This window comes from Schistocerca cancellata, chromosome 5, assembly GCF_023864275.1.
Source record: "Schistocerca cancellata isolate TAMUIC-IGC-003103 chromosome 5, iqSchCanc2.1, whole genome shotgun sequence".
NCBI classification, from domain to species: Eukaryota; Metazoa; Arthropoda; class Insecta; order Orthoptera; family Acrididae; genus Schistocerca; species Schistocerca cancellata.
The window spans coordinates 686,047,347-686,068,470 of NC_064630.1; positions in this window are offsets into that span (position 1 = coordinate 686,047,347).

The following is a 21,124-nucleotide window of genomic DNA, read 5'->3' on the forward strand; positions in this document are numbered from 1 at the left end:
TCTGTTAACAACATTCGTTTTAAATAGGTGCTGATGTATAAGAAAGACCAGAACCTGAAAATATCTCATAGCACAATATTAGCATTACTAATTCATTTTCTGTAATATATATGCAAAGGGAAATTCTATATTATGACCACCATACATTATTTTTCAAATATAAGTTCCATTAATAGTCATAGAAGTTTATTAACAATACACTTTAAAGATATTTATAGATGTGTAAGAAGGCTCCTAAACCTGAAAATATGAATATGGCATTTCCTGCTAAAAGAATCATTCACTACTTAAATTTTAGGATTACATTTTACTGGAAAATTCAAAACAGTTACGGAATCTTGTACAAGAATACTTTTGAAACAAGAAACATATTTTAAAAATGTTAAAATATTTTCGATAGTTTGTCGTAAAGTACCTTCCGCTGCCCCCTTTGTATTCCGACGGCTAAGTGATCAAAATGAACCACAATCAGTTTCCTAATCCGGGAGCTGTACTATGACATTGACAAGCTATGTGAAATGCAAATCTCAAATTGTCCATCCACGCAGCATTCAAATTTCTCAGTTCTGCCCACTTTCACGGTGGTGTTTTGGAAAATTTCATGACCCCCTACTTGGTATTGTCATCCCTAGCCTTCTTTTGACTACGGAGCTGTTGTCTCAAGGTCGAAGCTGCAGTGTTCTGTTGAAAATTCTTCCAAACAAACTAGAGCTTCACTTTACTGATTTTTTTCACGGTGGCAACTTCTGTCTTGAATGGAGTGCGCCTTTTGCTGCCGTAGACAGCCTGAACGCGACTCAACCCTGTTGCTTCATCCATCCTGGCGTAGTGCGACCTACTTAAAAATGGCAGTAGTCCATCCCAGTCTGCGTGTGAGCTTTTCGCGTAATAGAACAACACTTTATGAAGGGTTTTATGAATGTACTCAAATCTTCCATTACTGTTAGGATGAAATGGCATAATTCTCCACTTTATTTTAAATAGTCAACGTACATGCCCCATAAGACTGGACATAAGATTTGTACCTTGGACTGTTATAATAGCCTCCGGAGTGCCAAATACTGTACCAAATCACTGGCAAATGCTGTCGTAACTGTCTCAGTGGTCAGGTCTTAAATAGGTACCATAATAAGTAAGCAAGAGAAATGGTCAGTGATATGTAAAACATATCGATATTTTGGGCCATTACACAAACCAGTCTGACGATATCAAGCGCTACAATTTCCAAAGGCAAAGTTTAAAATATATATTCGATATTCATCGTTGAGCCCACCGAGCGAATGGGAGACAATTTCGTACGTAATTTTCTAAGTCTTTCATTCCTGGTGCTCACCAATAATGGCTTGAGAAGGGTACTTCCACAGCACTTTTGCCGTTATGACACGTCCGTATGCTATGATGGTATTGCTTCATTATGAGCTTGCAGCAGCCGTTGGCACTACTACCCGCTGTCCAAGAGGCGTTTTCTCAAATAAAACGTCGTGTCTCGTAATAAAATCTGGCAATATAGCGCATTCCTTACACTTATCATCGGATTCTTCCGTCATTGCCCGTCTCTGCTTGCAGAATTTTAATTTTTCTACTCAAGGTGTCTGCATTCGGCTTCAACGTGGCAGGGTTGTGTTGGACCACGTTGTCACATTCGCAAAGTTTTTAGGTCCATCTAACAAGTCTGCTGCCGGAATCTTCAAAAGCCATTGTAATGCCACATAATCAGTAATTACTGTGAAATATCATCTGTGTAGGTTGTAAGTAGGCTGTTTATGTTTTCTTATTGGCAACGTTACGTAGCGCTCTGTACCAAAATCACTGGCTGTGCTGTGTGAGTCTGTGGCTAGTTTGCATTGTTGTCTGCCATTGTAGTGTTGGGCAGCGGCAGCTGGATGTGAACAGCGCGTAGCGTTGCGCAGTTGGAGGTGAGCCGCCAGCAGTGGTGGATGTGGGGAGAGAGATGGCGGAGTTTTGAAATTTGTTATACTGGATATTATGAACTGCTATATATATTATGAATATTAAGGTAAATACATTGTTTGTTCTCTATTAAAATCTTTCATTTGCTAACTATGCCTATCAGTAGTTAGTCCCTTCAGTAGTTTGAATCTTTTATTTAGCTGGCAGTAGTGACGCTCGCTGTGTTGCAGTAGTTCGAGTAATGAAGATTTTTGTGAGGTAAGTGATTTGTGAAACCTATAGATAAATGTTAGTCAGGGCCATTCTTTTGTAGGAATTTCTGAAAGTCAGATTGCGTTACGCTAAAAATATTGTGTGTCAGTTTAAGCACAGTCCTGTATAATTTTTCTAAGGGGACGTTTCATATGGCGACCCTGCCAGGATACCTCACTGGAATCTTCTGATTTCTTCTTGTAGTTTGTGTATTTAGTGTAGCTTTTGTTTATTTTTAGCGCGTAATTATAGAGAGAATTTCCTTGGTAGTTGTGGTTTTTCATTGTTGCACAGTAAAACAGTTGTGGCATGCATGTAGATTTGCACCAAGTATTTCGCAGGTGCGCTTGCAATTAACTAGATATTATTTTCAGTTCTATGTTAATGTGTTCTCTTATTTTTGCTCTTCAAATTGTGTTTTTTTGTGGTGTCGTGTGAATTATTGTGACAATAATGGCGTGTGAAATACGTAATACTAGGCTCCAAAGTAAACTGAGAAATGACAGTGAAGACGAAAGCAGTGTGTTAGCGCCACCAAGTAATGAATTAACTAATGTTCAAAGTAGTAATTTGGTAATTGTACATTGGGAAATGGAGCGGGCTGCAAACAATGGTGTAGACAGTGAAACAATTAGTGAACAGGGAAGCATTATCGATCGATCGGTCGGCAACAGCTTGCCTCAGGAATCCTAAATGACAGGACACAATCTTGCAAATACTGTAGATTCAGGTTTTGCGTCCTCACCCTTTTCTCAAATAAGTCAAGGCACATTTTCTGCTATTCAAACTGCGAATATTGCCGGTTCAAATGCGTTGCCGTATAGCACTGAGGAACATGTTTCAGATACCAGTGCACTGTTATTACAGTTAATGCAACAAATAGGACAAAGGCTACAAAAGTTAGACACAACACTTGAACAAAATCAGAAACAAATGGGACAAAATCTTCAAAAGTTAGACACAATGGAACAAAATCTTCAAAAGTTAGACACAATGGAACAAAATCAGAGACAAACACAGCAACAGTTACACACAATGGAACAAAATCAGAGACAAACACAGCAAAAGCTTCAAAAGTTAGACTCATTGGAACAAACTCTCGAACAAACACGTGAAGATTTAACTGCTGAGTTACATAACATTGAATCGAAATGTCAAAAAGTCTGTAACGACGTAAAAACACAAATTTGTGAGCATTTCTAACCTATTTTTTCGCGTCATGAAAATGCATTACAGAATCACGAAGCAGCCATAAAAGAACTGCAAACTATTGTTCATGAAAATCATGAGACCTTGCAAGCTAAAATTGACTCAGTTGCATCTACCGATTCGGTTACGCAACTGGCAATAACTCAAGATAACTTAAAGGACACAGTAGAAAGACACATGGAGGAAATTAGTTCATTATCAGAGAAAGTAGTTGAACTTTCGGATCAGCTAAATAATTTATCTACGAAGGTAGATGATAATCTGAATGACACAAAACCGGTAGTCTTTAATGACACAGAAGAAATTAGGAAACTGAAACAAAATCTAAATCAAATTAATATGCAACACCAAAGAGAAATCCGGGAAGTACAAGATCAGCTGACACAGGTAATACTAGAATTACGTATTTCAGAGGACACTCGCACTCCAGTACGGGAAGAGGGACATAGAAATACGGAACAGCCACAAAATAATAACACAGGGCACTTCGGAAATTATGAAAAGGATTGGCAAGGTACACCGAATTTTGAGATGGAACCGCCGAAACGACGTAACAATGACCGATATGCTACTCGCCGACACGATGATTTGGACTATAAGCTGTTCATTACTACACGTAAATTCAAAACGTTTAAGAATTCTGCCAACGACATTCATCCACAAGCGTGGCTCCATCAATTCTCTCATTGTTTTCCTCCCAACTGGTCATTGGAGCACAGGTTAGAATTTATGTGTGGCTACTTGAGAATGAACCAGCTGTAAGAATGCGATCGGTCATTCACGATTGTCACAGTGAAGGAGAATTTAATCATGCCTTCCTCTTAGCATATTGGTCTCAAGCTACACAAGACCGAGTAAAACATAGCATCATAATGATGAAACATTTCGAACAATCTGAATTTTCCAGTCTTGTGAAATATTTAGAAGACATGTTGCACAAGAATCAGTACCTGTCAAACCCATACAGCCCCTCAGAACTCATACGCATTTGCTTAATCAAATTACCTGAACATTTACGACATATTATTTTGGCAGGACGTTGCAAAGACGACATTGAAGCCTTTCAGGGACTGTTACACGAACTGGAAATTGACACTGACAATCGCGGAACGCGAAAACAGGAGCACAACAATTACAGATCACATCCGTCACAATTCCGCGATGACAGAAATAATATAAGACAAGGCTATTCTTTCAGTGTAAATCGTGACCAAAACAGACACCACCCGTATGACAACCGTTGGCAGAGTAGTAATAATCACAGGGAAAGATCACCTCTCCGCGGTAATGACTATCACAGAGACAATCAGAGAAACAGACAATATGGGAACCAAAATAATTATTATCAAGGGAGACAGAATAACTTTAGACGCAACGGTCCAGCGCGCAGTTACGACTCAGGGAGAAATTCTCCACCACGTGACAGACAAGAAAGAATCTATGTAAACTACCGACAAAAAGACAGATTTGAATTCCATCAGAACTTTCGAACTTCAAACAGGGCAGAGCCTTCTCGTCACGGTGAATTTGTAGAAGTTCGGTCTCCAAATCCCAATAACGACGCGCGCCAACAAAGGAACAGACAATGACTCGCACCGCAGGCTGCCGCGTGCGCCGGCTGGCTCAGAGAAAAATAACATAGACGCTAACCTTGAGAAAAATTCCAGTATTCTTTACCGACGTATACCACATGATAATTGCGTTGAAGTTGAAACTCTGCGTACTAGGAAGAGCAAAGGGCTACACCACATTTCACAGGTGAATCCATTTATTGAGAGATAATCTGCCTTTTAACATTGTCTTTGCCATATAACTTTTCACTTTACATCGGTAGCATGTTTTGTCAGAATTAGAATCTGTTACCATGCAACAATGTTTGAAGTTAAATTCCAGTCAAGAACCAAGAGAACTTATTTAAACAGAAATTACGAATGCATTGTTATTGTGAACAGACGACACAGTGTTATTGTGTGTGTACATTCTTGCTTGTTAGTTGCACGATTACCTAACGATTATAAGGCTCACATGCTTAGAACATTTACCAGTACTGCTAATGAGACTTTAATGCAACATTTTGGTTTACTTGAAAATACATTCTGAATTAAAGTACTTTCTGAGAGATACCAGATGACACAGTGGTTAGTTTATGTGACAGGTACGCGATTATATCACGACACTACTAATGAGTGACAATTTACAATGTTGCTTTTGCGGTGTATCTGTTTTATATCTGCACAGTTTTTCTGAATTCTTCTGTAAAGTAAAACATGTTTTAGTAGTAACTTTTGTAGTATAGCTACAAGGAGACAGCCTTTTCCGTAGCACAACAATACGTTACAGCACAGTACTTTCTTCATCACAACAATAAGCGTAATAACTAAGATATCTATACGCAAAGCATTTCACTTTTGTGTATCATGAGGTAAGTACATTGACTTCTGCAGAATTTAGCTTTCGGAGGACGATACCTACGACACTTCCACAGAGATTATCTTACAACAAGACGCACATCTAGCGCTACAGTACACGTATCTGAGTGATTAATTTTGTACTTAAAACATTTATTTTTAAAGATATTTGAAGTAAAATGATACAGAGGTTTTCCGTAATACATTTCATTCCATTGTTATAATCTGTAACACCTGAGGGTATAATTACATTAATCCTCACGGGGGTACACGCCTACTTTGTGTACCATGTGTATGGCAAGCACAAGGAGCCCTAGCTAATATGGTATTTGCTTATACAACTTTACACATCGGTACCATATTCCTCTAACACATAAATTACACAGCTATCTGATCATTTAACTGAGAGAGACAAACTTTTTTACTACGTCAGTGACAAATCTTTACGCAATTACACAGTTGGATAACTTCACACTTATGAAATTGTATTTTGTCTGTACTTTGTGAACTGTTCATATTTTTTCGGACCCATTGTGATATTATGAGAGCTTTGCATGATATACACTCCTGGAAATTGAAATAAGAACACCGTGAATTCATTGTCCCAGGAAGGGGAAACTTTATTGACACATTCCTGGGGTCAGATACATCACATGATCACACTGACAGAACCACAGGCACATAGACACAGGCAACGGAGCATGCACAATGTCGGCACTAGTACAGTGTATATCCACCTTTCGCAGCAATGCAGGCTGCTATTCTCCCATGGAGACGATCGTAGAGATGCTGGATGTAGTCCTGTGGAACGGCTTGCCATGCCATTTCCACCTGGCGCCTCAGTTGGACCAGCGTTCGTGCTGGACGTGCAGACTGCGTGAGACGACGCTTCATCCAGTCCCAAACATGCTCAATGGGGGACAGATCCGGAGATCTTGCTGGCCAGGGTAGTTGACTTACACCTACTAGAGCACGTTGGGTGGCACGGGATACATGCGGACGTGCATTGTCCTGTTGGAACAGCAAGTTCCCATGCCGGTCTAGGAATGGTAGAACGATGGGTTCGATGACGGTTTGGATGTACCGTGCACTATTCAGTGTCCCCTCGACGATCACCAGTGGTGTACGGCCAGTGTAAGAGATCGCTCCCCACACCATGATGCCGAGTGTTGGCCCTGTGTGCCTCGGTTGTATGCTGTCCTGATTGTGGCGCTCACCTGCACGGCGCCAAACACGCATACGACCATCATTGGCACTAAGGCAGAAGCGACTCTCATCGCTGAAGACGACACGTCTCCATTCGTCCCTCCATTCACGCCTGTCGCGACACCACTGGAGGCGGGCTGCACGATGTTGGGGCGTGAGCGGAAGACGGCCTAACGGTGTGCGGGACCGTAGCCCAGCTTCATGGAGACGGTTGCGAATGGTCCTCGCCGATACCCCGGGAGCAACAGTGTCCCTAATTTGCTGGGAAGTGGCGGTGCGGTCTCCTACGGCACTGCGTAGGATCCTACGGTCTTGGCATGCATCCGTGCGTCGCTGCGGTCCGGTCCCAGGTCGACGGGCACGTGCACCTTCCGCCGACCACTGGCGACATCGATGTACTGTGGAGACCTCACGCCCCACGTGTTGAGCAATTCGGCGGTACGTCCACCCGGCCTCCCGCATGCCCACTATACGCCCTCGCTTAAGTCCGTCAACTGCACATACGGTTCACGTCCACGCTGTCGCGGCATGCTACCAGTGTTAAAGACTGCGATGGAGCTCCGTATGCCACGGCAAACTGGCTGACACTGACGGCGGCGGTGCACAAATGCTGCGCAGCTAGCGCCATTCGACGGCCAACACCGCGGTTCCTGGTGTGTCCGCTGTGCCGTGCGTGTGATCATTGCTTGTACAGCCCTCTCGCAGTGTCCGGAGCAAGTATGGTGGGTCTGACACACCGGTGTCAATGTGTTCTTTTTTCCATTTCCAGGAGTGCATTTGGTATGGGATCACGAGTCTTAAAGCGTTGTTCACATCCAGCTGCCGCTGCCCAACACTACAATGGCAGACAACAATGCAAACTAGCCACAGACTGCACACAGCACAGCCAGTGATTTTCATATAGAGCGCTACGTAACGTTGCCAATAACAAAACATAAACAGCCCACGTACATAAAGAAAACATTAACAGCCTACTTACATAGATAGATTAATGTTAGTCAGGGCCATTCTTTTGTAGGGATTTCTGAAAGTCAGATTGCGTTGCGCTAAAAATATTGTGTGTCAGTTTAAGTACAATCCTGTATAATTTTTCTAAGGGGACGTTTCAAGGTACCATGGAAAGTAATGAGAGCCACAAATAAATGCCAGAGTTCCTTTTCTGGCCGGCCGCGGTGGTCTAGCGGTTCTGGCGCTGCAGTCTGGAACCGCGGGACTGCTACGGTCGCAGGTTCGAATCCTGCCTCGGGCATGGGTGTGTGTGATGTCCTTAGGTTAGTTAGGTTTAAGTAGTTCTAAGTTCTAGGGGACTTATGACCTAAGATGTTGAGTCCCATAGTGCTCAGAGCCATTTTTTTTAGTTCCTTTTCTTTGGGGCTATAGTTTTTTCTCAATTTGATTCAGCAGTCAAGATGTGTAACCAACTGTTACCATTGTTTATCATCTTGTGTTTAATTTAAAATCCATCTAAAGCTGTGTTTCAAGCATCACACGACAGGATGGAAGGTAGCACAAATCCGGACAAGCCGAGACAGGTGACCTTGTATGAGTTTCTTTGAGGTTTAGCTTGACACTCTGGCTGTCCAGGAGCTGCCCTCTTTTGTAGGTTTTTGAGAGATTTCATGTTGGCTGCATAGTTAGCCGTGAAACATTGATAGTAATTTGTTAATCTGAGAAATTTTCGGAATTCCTTAACGTTCCTTGGCACTGGAAAATCGTTCGTTAACAGCCGATCCAGTCTTGCACCAGCTGCCGAAGTTTTGTGGCCTGGATATTGAATTTGTGATTGCACTTCGCCAATTTCGGATGTAGATTTTTTAACTAATAAGAGTTAACACGTTCCTCAGTCATTCTGCATAAACTCTCACCATGCTTGAAAAGACAATTGTATCACGGGGCATTCTAGACACTGTCGGCATTAAACATTGTAAAAGTAAATCAGCAAAACGTTGAAATGGAGTGTGCACATTGTACATGGCAAAGGGCATCCTTAGGAATTTTTAATGCCACGTGGGCACAACAAAAGCAGTATTTTGCCCGAAATTTCAAGAGTATATGGATTTGATAGTGCTAGAGCGCAAATCTTATGTGGCGAAGAACCTGCATTTGTCAAGGAAGTGTCATTAGTCCTTGGAAGGGGATGTTTTTGTGACACTACCCTCATGTCTACAAAGATGGGATAATCCTCTTCTCAGTTACTGGTTTTCATTGGGACCCTCACTACAGTTGAAACGCAGGGTCTGAGAAGTTGAATTACTGCTGCTTCTAGTAAATCAGAATTTTTTCCTGTACTATGAGCTGCAAGTGGCGTGGTTCTTGGCTATAGGTCTAGTATCATCTGTATGGATCTCATGGTATGTTAGAGAAGATGCCAACAGTTCTTTTCTTTTCTTAAAGAAACTCTAACTGACCTATAAGAAGGTTCAATATTTCTCGATATGCTTTACACTGTTTAAGTTTCTTTTCAATTTCAACTTTTACAGGTGAACTACCTGAGGTAGAATTTATGTTAACCGTTCTTTCAGGCTTATCGTTTTCTTGGTATCTCGTTATCAGTATTTATTTCGTGCACTTTGGTGACTGTGGTAGCTCAGGGATTTTAACTTCCCTGTTTCAAATCACCTGTGTTCACTGGAAAATATGTACCCACTTCTGTCGTATTCATTCCAGATAAACGACGCTTCACATGTATACATTTACCCTCTACAATTCATTTGTTATTAGTGGATATCTTCTTAAAAAATCGTTTTTGAACTCTATTCAAACGATTTCTCCCTAGTGCCCGAATACTTCAGTTCTGTTTAACCTTAACGCTGTGGTACGTGCTTTGGTGCGTTCTTGGAATGTTGTGAATTGTTATAGGCTCACTCGCGTTCTTACAATGGGAACACTGCCAAAGTGGTGGAAATTTCTCACAAATTGGACATCGTGTGTTCAGAAGTCCACAGTGCCCTGAAAATGGGCACTTTGCCTACTACGGCATGGAAATCATGGCCATGCTTCCAAACTTCACTAATTTGTGAACTCGTACTTCGTCCCGTCTATTTCTAGTTCCACATTTTGGGAATCCTTTCGGGAAATTACGTTTCTTCCCATTCTCCACAGTCTGCAACTCAGTGCTTTCAATTCCCGACCGCAGGTAGGTTTAACGAAGAAAGCTCTTAACTGTGTGCCTCTATGAATAATAAATGTAGATTGTCTACGGAGGATTTTACTTTGCGAAGGTACATTTCTGACCTAATCGAGTCGTCCTCTCTTATTTGATTCGTCGATTCCCGGCGGGGTCAGGGATTTTCTCTGCATCGTGATGGCTGGGTGTTGTGTGCTGTCCTTAGGTGAGTTAGGTTTAAGTAGTTCTAAGTTCTAGGGGACTGATGACCATAGATGTTAAGTCCCATAGTGCTCAGAGCCATTTGAACCATTTTTATTGGATACGTTATGTGGAAAGGAATCAAGGGGCAGTGGCAGAATCGCTCCTGCACGTGTTTCCTATATTTCCAAAAAACGTTCAAATATGTGTGAAATTTGATAGGACTTAACTGCTAAGGTCATCAGGCCCTAACCTTATACACTACTTAACCTAAATTATCCTAAGGACAAACACACCCACAACCATGTCCGATGGTGGTCTTGAACCTCCGCCGGGACCAGCCGCACAGTCCATGACTGTAGCGCCTGAGACCGCTCGGCTAATGCCGCGCGACCCATATTTTAATTCCTTTGGGCACCTCGTTAGTGTATTTGGTTAGCCGAGCGACAGTGTAGAGACTGACAGCTTGCTCCGTCTTGCCTGATCCTTCTACAACGGGCACATACCGCTCCCAAACACCCTGGAGCGCTGTAACCTAGGCGTCCGCAACAAGTGCAGAGCACTTCGTCAATGAATCCATATGTGTAACAGGGTTTACCCTGGAGGAAGAATGGACGATTTGTCGTGACTCCACGATAGAAACGCAAGTTCCTTACGTTATTGTACTCGGTGAAGCACACCATACGTCGGCAACAGCTCATGGGGCAATCACACAATTAAGTACAACTACACGGTGAACTTTTGCTTCGATTACTAGTACCTTGTGTTTTTCATTGTCCGCCTCCTTAGTTAAGTGGTCAGCGCGTGTTAATGCCACGCAGCGGGCCCGGGTTCGATTCTCGGCCGGCTCGCTAATCTCTGCTCGTGGACTGGGTGTTGTGTTGTCATCATCATCGTTTCATCATCATCATCGACACACAAGTTTCCCAATGTAATGTCAACTGAAAAGACTTGCAACTCGGCAGTCGAACTTCCCCAGATGGGGACTCCCGGCCATCAATCCCATTCGATAATCGTCATTTCACGTTCAAGGTATCATTCATACAGGAAAATAGTTCAAACGTACCGTCATATGACCATCGGACAGACTCCCGTACGGACGACATAGTAATAAGCCTCCCTGGCGCAGGGAAACAACTGAAAGCTTCGAAAACAAATAAATAACCGGGTCCGGATGAAATGCCAGTTCGATTTTACAAAGGCTACTCTACGGCAATGTCCCCATACTTAGCTTGTCGCAAATTTGTCGCCCAAGCGACTGGAAGAAAACGCAGTAGACTCCAGTATATAAGAAGGGTAGCAGCACGACCCGCAAAACTACAGAGCAATATCCCTAGCATCGGATTGGTGAAGAATACTTGAACATATTCTCGGTTCAAAAGTAACTGAGTGGCTGGTGTCTACGAATCAGCTTGGTTTTAGAAATCTTCGCTCATGCGAAACTCAGCTTGCCCTTTTTCACATGATATACTGCGAACATTGTATGAAGGGCAACAAGCAGATTCCTTATTTCTAGATATTCGGGAAGCATTTGACACGGTGCCTTATTGCAGGTTGCTAACGAAGGTACGAGCATGTGAAATAAGTTCAGTGGTATCTGAGTGGCTCGAAGACTTTTACGTTACAGAACCCAGTATGGTGCTCTCGACTGCGAGTGTTCATGAGGGACAAGGGTATCGTCAAGAATGCCGCAGGGAAGTGTGATAGGATCGGTGTTGTTCGCTATATACATAAATGATTTAGCAGACTGTGTGGGCAGCCGTCTGCGGTTGTTTGCCGATGATGCCTTGGTGTACGGTAAGGTGTCGAAGTTGAGTGACTATAAGAAGATACTTGACGACGTAGACAAAATTTCCAGTTCGTGTGATGGGTGGCAGCTATCCCGAAATGTCGAAAAACTTAAGTTAATGCGGCTAAGTGGAAAGACCAAACCCTAGTGTTCGGATACAGTATTATTAGTGTCCTGCTTGTCACTGTCGACTTGACTTTAAATATCTGGGTGATATGAGATGCAACCAGCATGTGAGAACTAGTCCACTTCGGTTTATTGGGAGAATTTTAGGAAACAGTGGTTCACCCGTAAAGGTGACGGCATGTAGGTTGGTGGTATGACCTATTCTAGAGCACGGGTCGAGTGTTTAGGATCCGTATCAAGTCGGATTGAAGGAAGGAATCGAAGCAATTCAGAGGCTGGTTCCTAGATTTATTACCGGTAGTTTCCAATAACAAGTAAGTGTTACGGAGATGCTTCGGGAACACAAATGCGAATCCCTGGAGACAAGGCGACGTTCTTTTCGAGAAACGATATTGAGAAAAAATTAGAGAAGCGGCATTTGAAGCTGACTGTCGAGCGATTCTACTGGCGCCAAGCATTCTGAGTCAGGACATAAAAGATAAGACACGTGAAATTAGGGGTCATAAAATTAGGGGTCATAAGGTTATAAGGACGCATATAGACAGTCGTGCCTCACTCTCTCTGTTTGCGACTGGAACAGGAAAGGATGCGAGTAGTAGTGGTACAGGGTACTCTCCGCCACGCACCGTACGGTGGCTTGCGGAATATCTACGTAGATGCAAATGTAGGTGTAAATTAATTTCCCCTCGAACATGGTACGCACTACACGACTGAACTCTTATTCAGGTAGGAAAGTGCTCTAAATCGCCTCCACAATTTTGGCATAGGCTGGGAAGTTTGTCAGTATAGTATCTAACGCTGTGCTGGTCTACCCATTAGCACTTTTCCGAGGCTGTCAGTTACCTTAATATTTCCGAACCCCTCCACGCAATTTACGTAAGTTCATGCCTATCATTGCAACTTACGGTTAGCGACTCCCACCAACACTTAATTACCCCATGTGGATAGTTTCCATACATTCGTTAAATTTCAGGTGAATGTGTGGACGTTTTCGTCTAGTTTACTCGCAAAGTTGGGACCCACCAAAACCATTGCAACATGAATTACAGACCAGGACGTAACTGGCTGCAGGAACCTCAGAAATGAAGTAGCGGCTACGTGTAAGCACAGTGCTGTTTTTCAGTATTTCATTTACTAGATCATTACTAAGGCGCCTTTGCAGATCTTCATTCTCCTCAAAGTGTTGATCGACCCCAGCTTGCATGTCAAGATCTACATCTCCAGCCATATTGTGTGACTTGGTGGTGGACAGTGCTTGAAAATCCGCACTTCACAACGAACAATGAGTCTCTGGCGGCAGCTCTCTGCAACATCACTGGCAGCATCGGACCCGAGCGGCTTATGCGAAGGCGGCAGAAGCGCAGCTGAGGTCGGAATGCTACGGGCAGCTGCAGCTGTGACAGCGTCGGCTCTGGGTAAACAGGGGCAGGGCTGAAGGCGCTTACCACTCGCCCCTTGCGCCATAGCACGCAGGCGGAAGGCCTCGCACATCGGTGTCACGCATCTGGTAGAGGCTAGTAGTTCGTATGCGGCACCTCAAAACTCGAACCCGGGTGGATTCCGCATCGTACACATGAAGTCAGTTTGTACATACCATCGGGGGGTGTGGTCAGGACTGGAAAGTGGTGTGGGCTTGTAACTAATGTACTCAAGTTCAGAAAAAGAAACCGTACCGGTATATTTTCTCGTGACTTGGGTGGGGGGAGAGGAGATCACACAGTGAGGTGGTCGGGGAGGAGAGCAGGTAGCCACAACCCACACTGAAGGAGAAGCGAAAATGCGAAGATGAATAAGTAAGCTAATTAGTGTCTGCTCTCTGATATGGCTAGAAACTTATGAGAGAGACGGATTTTGGGCGCAGCTCCGACAGCCCTCCGTCTAACAAATCAGGCGACACTGCGACGTGATGATTTGGTTGACGAGGTCACTTTGCTGACGACGCATGGAAAAGGCGACTTATCTGTGTGCAGTTAGCGTTGATTCCGTTCATAGCTTGGCATCTTGTAATAGGGATAGTGGCGTCTCGTTTTCTTGGTGTGTTCACTGGCGCCACTTCGTTTGCTCGTCTTGTTTCTCCGCGAGTGGCAGCAGCAGCGCTTATCAATAGCGCATATTGTGGTACCATCTTTGAAGCGGCCTCTAGTATTTCCGGGTCGAACGGATTCAGCGAGTTTTAGTTGAATGGACTGTGATATTCGAGTAGTGCAACTTTCACCTGTGTGTGTGTTTCCGCGCGACTGCTACGGTTGCAGGTTCAAATACTGCCTCGGGCATGTATGTGATGTCTTTAGTTTATTTAGTGTGGTGTCACCGCCAGACAGTTCTCTGGCTAGGTGGCAGCCTTTAAATCGTCCGCGGTCCGTTAGTATACGTCGGACCCGCATGTCGCCACTATCAATGATTGCAGACCGAGCGCCGCCACACGGCAGGTCAAGTCTAGAGAGACTCCCTAGCACTCGCCCCAGTTGTACAGCCGACTTTGCTAGCGATGGTTCACTGTCTACATACGCTCTCATTTGCAGAGACGACAGTTTAGCATAGCCTTCAGCTACGTCATTGGCTATGACCTAGAGAGGCGCCATATTCAGTTACTATGAATATATTCTGAACAGATAAAATTGTGAATCATGTACCGTCAAAAACGACGTTCCTCATTAATGGATTAAAATTAAGTATCGAACTAATTACGTCCGCTTTCTGAATTATAATTCCTTGTCATGTTCCAGACCTCACGTCAGTATAGTTCTTTAGTTCTTCCCTCCTCACGCCAGCCTGCGTGAGCTAAAACGCGTGCATTTCGGCCTCCCCTAGTAACACGGTGTTGGCTCTTCTGCCAACACAACATTTAGGTTTAAGTAGTTTTATGGGACTTATGACCTCAGATTTTATGTCTCATAGTGCTCAGAGCCATTTGAAAAATTTCTTTGTGTGCGACCGCACGTCGAAGTGACCTCATGACATTGAGTTGTCAGTTGAAGATTTATTCTGGTATCTTTCCCGAGCCTGAATTGAGTGGGGACGACCGTTGGGTGGTCGTTCGGTCGGTCGTAGCAGCGAACGACATGCATTTGGTCTTCCGACCGCTTCTAGCTTCTCTGTGTTTGGCCCTACTTATTTTTCATCCGTGTTGTTTCACAGTTACTGGTTGTAGTATTGTGAGTCGTTGGTGGAATTGTTTTCCCGGATCCGTGTGTATCTTGTGGTTTTGTATGAGCAGTTATTTTATGTTGTTTGCGTACTGGATTTGGTGGGCGGTTGCGAACGGACATCAAGTGGGTTGGGGGCGTAGCAGCGAGCAGGTCCGTGCAGTGCCAGGGGTCGCCGCGGCCGCTGCCGGAGTGCTGCCACTGCCGGATCGAGGAGGGGTAGCTGCGAGAGTGACGACTTCTTTGCACAACGTGCCCTGGACTTCAAAGCTAAGTGAAGAGTTAACTGCTAATGCAACCAGGACTACTCTGAGATCTCGCCTTTGGTCGGCGGGTTGTTGCTCCCAGGGCCGCTGAGCCTGACGGCAGTGAATGAAGTGTTCCGAGGCGGTGAAATATTGCAGCTGTATTTCTCTATTTATTATTCATCATAGAATGTAGTGTGAAATGATAATGAAATGGACACCCTAGCTGCAAACAGGCTTTCATATACTTCATTCGGGACATGTTGAAAATGTGTGCCCCGACCGGGACTCGAACCCGGAATCTCCTGCCTACATGGCAGACGCTTTATCCATCTGAGCCACCGAGGGCACAGAGGATAGTGCGCCTGCAGGGACTTATCCCTTGCACGCTCCCCGTGAGACCCACATTCCCAACATGTTCACAGCACTGCATTCGTAGTACGCCTAGTAGATGTTTGCCCCTGATACTCATTACTCGTGGCAGATTAATCTACCAAGTCCCGTACGATTTCGGGCATAGCGTGTGTGTTCGTATAAGGTCAATGGACGGGGAGCGTGCAAGGGATAAGTCTCTGCAGGCGCACTATCCTCTGTGCCCTCGGTGGCTCAGATGGATAGAGCGTCTGCCATGTAGGCAGGAGATCCCGGGTTGGAGTTCCGGTCGGGGCACACATTTTCTACATGTCCCCAATGAAGTATAGCAACGTCTCTTTGCAGGTGGGGTGTCCATTTAATTATCATTTCATTCTAGCAAAGCTGCATGGTCATTAACGGTAACTGTTCTTTAGAGAAAAGATACTACCGTCATCTATAGATAGAGTTTAGTATTGTTCTTATTAGTGAAGTGCAACCAGCGGCATTTTCTGCCTTGTGGGCGCTAACGCTGCCAGTTACGTGCCCTGGCGGCTACCGTACTTTTCCGGCGGTGTACCTTTCCTCGTCGTGTTGATGCTGCCCGACACGTCGTGTAGTACGACAGCCTCTTGTATTGAACTGCGCATTTTTTGTTTTTGTTTTGGTGGTCTACCTTGGTTCTGGGGTTTCCTTCGACCTTCAGTGTTTTCTGAAGACGTAGCGCTGTCTGTGTCGCCACCCTTGCCTAAAGACATTCCATCGTTGTACCGGTGGTCGGACGTTAGGCGGATTGGTTAGTCGGTCGGTCGGCGCTTAACTTACCCCTAGTTTGAGTTGCCATCCTGTTCGTGAAAACAATTCTCGGCTGCCTGTCCCACCTTACCATACATTTGAGTTACCTTCCAAGCCGACCCTTGGAACACTTGCTGAGAACTGCTTGTCCTGATTCCTTAGATTGTGATGTTTGTTTTAAGGATATTTGTAATTTCTAATTATTTCTGGTGTAGCCTTCAGCCGAGAAATAATTCCACTTCTTTCGTGGAAGGTTTCAAATGATTCAAATGGCTCTGAGCAACTATGGGACGTAATTCTGAGGTCATCAGTCCCCTAGAATTTAGAACTACTTAAACCTAACCAACCTAAGGACATCACACTCATCCATGCCCGAGGCAGGATTCGAACCTGCGACCGTAGCGGTCGCACTGTTCCAGACTGAAGCGCCTAGAACTGCTCGGCCACACCGGCCAGCTAGAGCCACTGCCCAAAGTAAAAGTACATCTGACAGCATTGTTGCTTTATTATATTCTTATCACAAACATACAAAGTCCGCATTTTTTCTGCTCTAGCTATTATTCTATCAATTATTCCGGTAAAATTAATTTCCAAGTGTTTGTTCCACATACGAGACTTCTTACAATAAGTGTATCGTAACGGATGAAAAGAGAAACATAACTAATACGTTGTTAAATATAAGAATCCTACCATCAATAGATAAATACATAAATTTGGAAGTCAGAAAAGACACTACAGTAATGAGCGGATTTTGCTGACGCTTACCTGGATAGACATATTTACTTTTGTTGTTCCCCCAGTTTCCTGAGGAACAAAAGTATTGGAACAGATACTACATCACGTGGCCCAGAGGACAGCCTGTTGCTGACCGCTTCCGAGTCATACCCTGTAAAATGCTTCTTTCGGCTGCGGTAAGTGGGGTGTCAAGGAGACAAGAAGATACCCTTAGAATCAGTGCCGGTGTGATGTTACAGCTGATGCAACTGCGAATACTATATTCAGCGTCACTGATGCAACGTCTTAATGTCTCCCCACCCCCTCCATGCAGGGTGGGGTTTAGGAGAGGGATGGTTAGGGAGAGAGGTCGGCCAGTCGATTTACCTGCTACATCGACCTTATCTTGTTGTCTCACAATTGCTATGACACCGGAGCACTGACCTCTCGGCCAGTAGCGTGGAAACTCAGCGGCTTATTCTTACACCCCCCCCCCCCTTTGATCAATTCTGATAATCTTATAATTCGGCTGAGTTAGTTCCATCATTTGCTTTCAGCACTTCGTGTTGTTAAGAGGACGAAAGGGGTCCACTTCTTTTGGAAATTGGTCTATATTGCAACTCAGTTCTATGTTATGAGAGCATTAGCGTGTGGACATTTGGTATAACAAATTTGGCACCATAACCCTCAGGAGGACATCCAACAACGCTGTCCATCAATGCCAAACTGAATAACTGCTTGCGTAAGGGCCAGGTGTTGACCAATGTGTTATTGACTTGCTCAATTAGTAAAATATATTTGCTTGAATTAATCATCCAGTTTTTCTGAAACTATAATTATTAGTTTTTCTGTGCATGTACATCATTTCTACCGATTCCTGTCCCATTCGGATAATTCTTTCGCTGTGCGTCCTAATTTTTCTCACTGTGCATCTGACATGCTGCAGTCCACTGCGTGGTGTAGGGTACATCATAGACACGTGGGTATGTTTGAGGATATATACGGTGCACATGTACAGTGTTAGTGTGGAATCATGTCTCGTATTATAATGTTAATTTTTAAGTTTAAAAAGAGGATGTGGTACATTGTAGGAAGGTTCAGTTCACAAGAATACAACGGTGTCACTTGTGTAACGAAGTATTGTAGACTGAGAGTCAGTTAACCTATGCGTTCAGCCCAGACACGATTGTCATAAATACATGCTCCTGCAGCTACATCAGCACTGTGCATCATAGTATCCTGATAGAAAGTGTCTTTACCAGCACATAACTTCAACTATTGGAACGTGTGACAACTAAACCTTTCAAAAATCCTGGTGCTATGCAGTGCAATATGTTTTGCTGCTGTCCATATACAGGGTGTCCCAAAATAGTGTATACACTCTTTGAAACAGAATATCTCTTTAATTAATGGAGGCAGAAATGCAGTTCTTATGGGTAATAATTTAGAAGGCGGTGGAGAACATAACAATGATTTCTTTTGTTTCAGGATTGTCAGCAAACATGGCATTATCGATTGAACAACGGAAATGAGTGCTAAAGTGTTACGGAGAAACTGAGAGTGTGAGTGCGGTACGCAGTGGTTGGAGAGATGAATTTGCAACACCACCACCGACAAGAGTAACGATTACAACAATCAGAGATAAGTCTGAAGTCGAAGAAATGGTGCTCGGTATGAAGAAGGGACATAGCGGACGATAGACAAATGGTTCAAATGGCTCTGAGCGCTATGGGACATAGGTCATCAGTCCCCTGCAACTTAGAACTACTTAAACCTAACTAACCTAAGGACATCTCGCACCTCCATGTCCGAAGTAGGATTCGAACCTGCGACCGTAGTGGTCGCGCAGTTCCAGGCTGTAGCGCCTAGAACCGCTCGGCCACACCGGCTGGCACGAAAGAGAAGTTCATTTGACAATGAGAGTGTTGATACAGTAATCCAGGCATACAAACGATCCCCGAAGATATCTGTGAGACATTGCTCTCATGAGAGTGGGATCTGCAGAAACAATATTCATGGAATTTTGCGATCTCAGAATTTTAAGCTATACATTCCCAGACTCCTTCAGCTCTTAACGAGGATGATCTTGATAGGGGAAGCGAATTTTGTGAGTGGTTCATTAACAGATGTGAAGCAGAGCAACGTTTCCAAGATCGAATTCTTTGGTGAGCTGAAGCAACGTTTAATTCTGATGCAACAATCAACAGCCGTAACTGCGTGTACTGCGGCAGGGAGAATCCATTCGTAACCGAGCATAGGCATGTTAATCTACCAGGAGTAACAGTCTGGTGTGGTCTGTCTTCTAGGCGTTATTCGGGCCGTACTTCTTTCACAACACTGTCACGGGCGACTCGTACTGGGAAACGTTGGAAAAGATAACTCGTGGTCTTAGCGTTGTTTTTGGAAATGAAGATTATAACTTTCATCAGGATGTGGCGCCACCTCACTTTCATCAAGATGTCAAGGCATTTCTCAATAGCATATTCCCTGCCCGGTGGATAGAACGAAGAGGGAGTGTGGAGTATCCCGCTCGATCTCCAGATTTAACTCCTCTAGACTTCTTGCTGTGGAGTACTCAGAACACCATTTACGCTGCGCGACCACACACACTGAATGATCTTAGAGAGTAAATCGAGCAAGCCTGTAATGCTATTCCGTCGGAAACTATAAAGTTGGCATGTCGCTCAGTCGTAAGTCGTTGTCGACGGTGTATTGCGATGAACGGACACCAGTTTGAACATTTACCACGCCGGACCATAAGGCACCTAACACCATTAAAATTGTATTTCCAACTCCTTTCATTAAAGAAATGTTCAGTTTCAAAGAGTGTGTACATTATTTTGGGACAATTTGGACATCTATTAAGTGAAGTCGGTAAGAATGTGTTTGATGACATTGTGTGAGATTTTGTACTACATTTCCTGTACGTTGCTTCAAAAGATCTGACAACAGCCCATTGGCAGAATTAAATACATGTTGAATTTAGTGCATATAAAAACAATTATTTAGTGAATGTTGCGTTATGACAGATGGTTTGGATGGGGAAAGATGAGAATATATTTTTAAAAATTTGTGTACATTAAGAAAATTATTTTTAAGATGTATGCGTATAATTTTCTTCGCCAAAGATGCATGGTTTCTAGCCTGTGAGTTGTAACTGTGGAGACTACGGAGGGTAGTCTAAATGTATTGTGTTTGATTAAGCTGTAATAAATCAATATTTTTTGTACTAAATGTAATATGTGAGTATTATGTTTCTCTGAGAATATATGTGTCATTTAATATGTATGAAACTATAGGTAATTCCTACGAAAAGCTCTTAATTTAATTCAAAAAAACCTTTGGCACACAGCACACAAGGAATGTAGAGTGCCCCATTTAATATGTGTGTACACCAATCGAAAATCACTCCCACTTCATCCTGGAACCTGATTTTACACAGACGAGCAATACTGGAAGCTCCCACAGCTACGTAGCGTTCTGTTGGTGTTTTCAGAAGATTTGTTGGAGGTGTAATCCTTTGGATGCTGTAGACGAGCGAGTTCGTCATCTTATACTGCTCTCCAGGTAATGAGGACGTGTTTCAAAGTAGGCCTTGGTTTTCCCAGAAGCTCTGTTTACTTGTTCATGCGTCCCGCTCTGCTGATCATCTTACTACTGGGGAC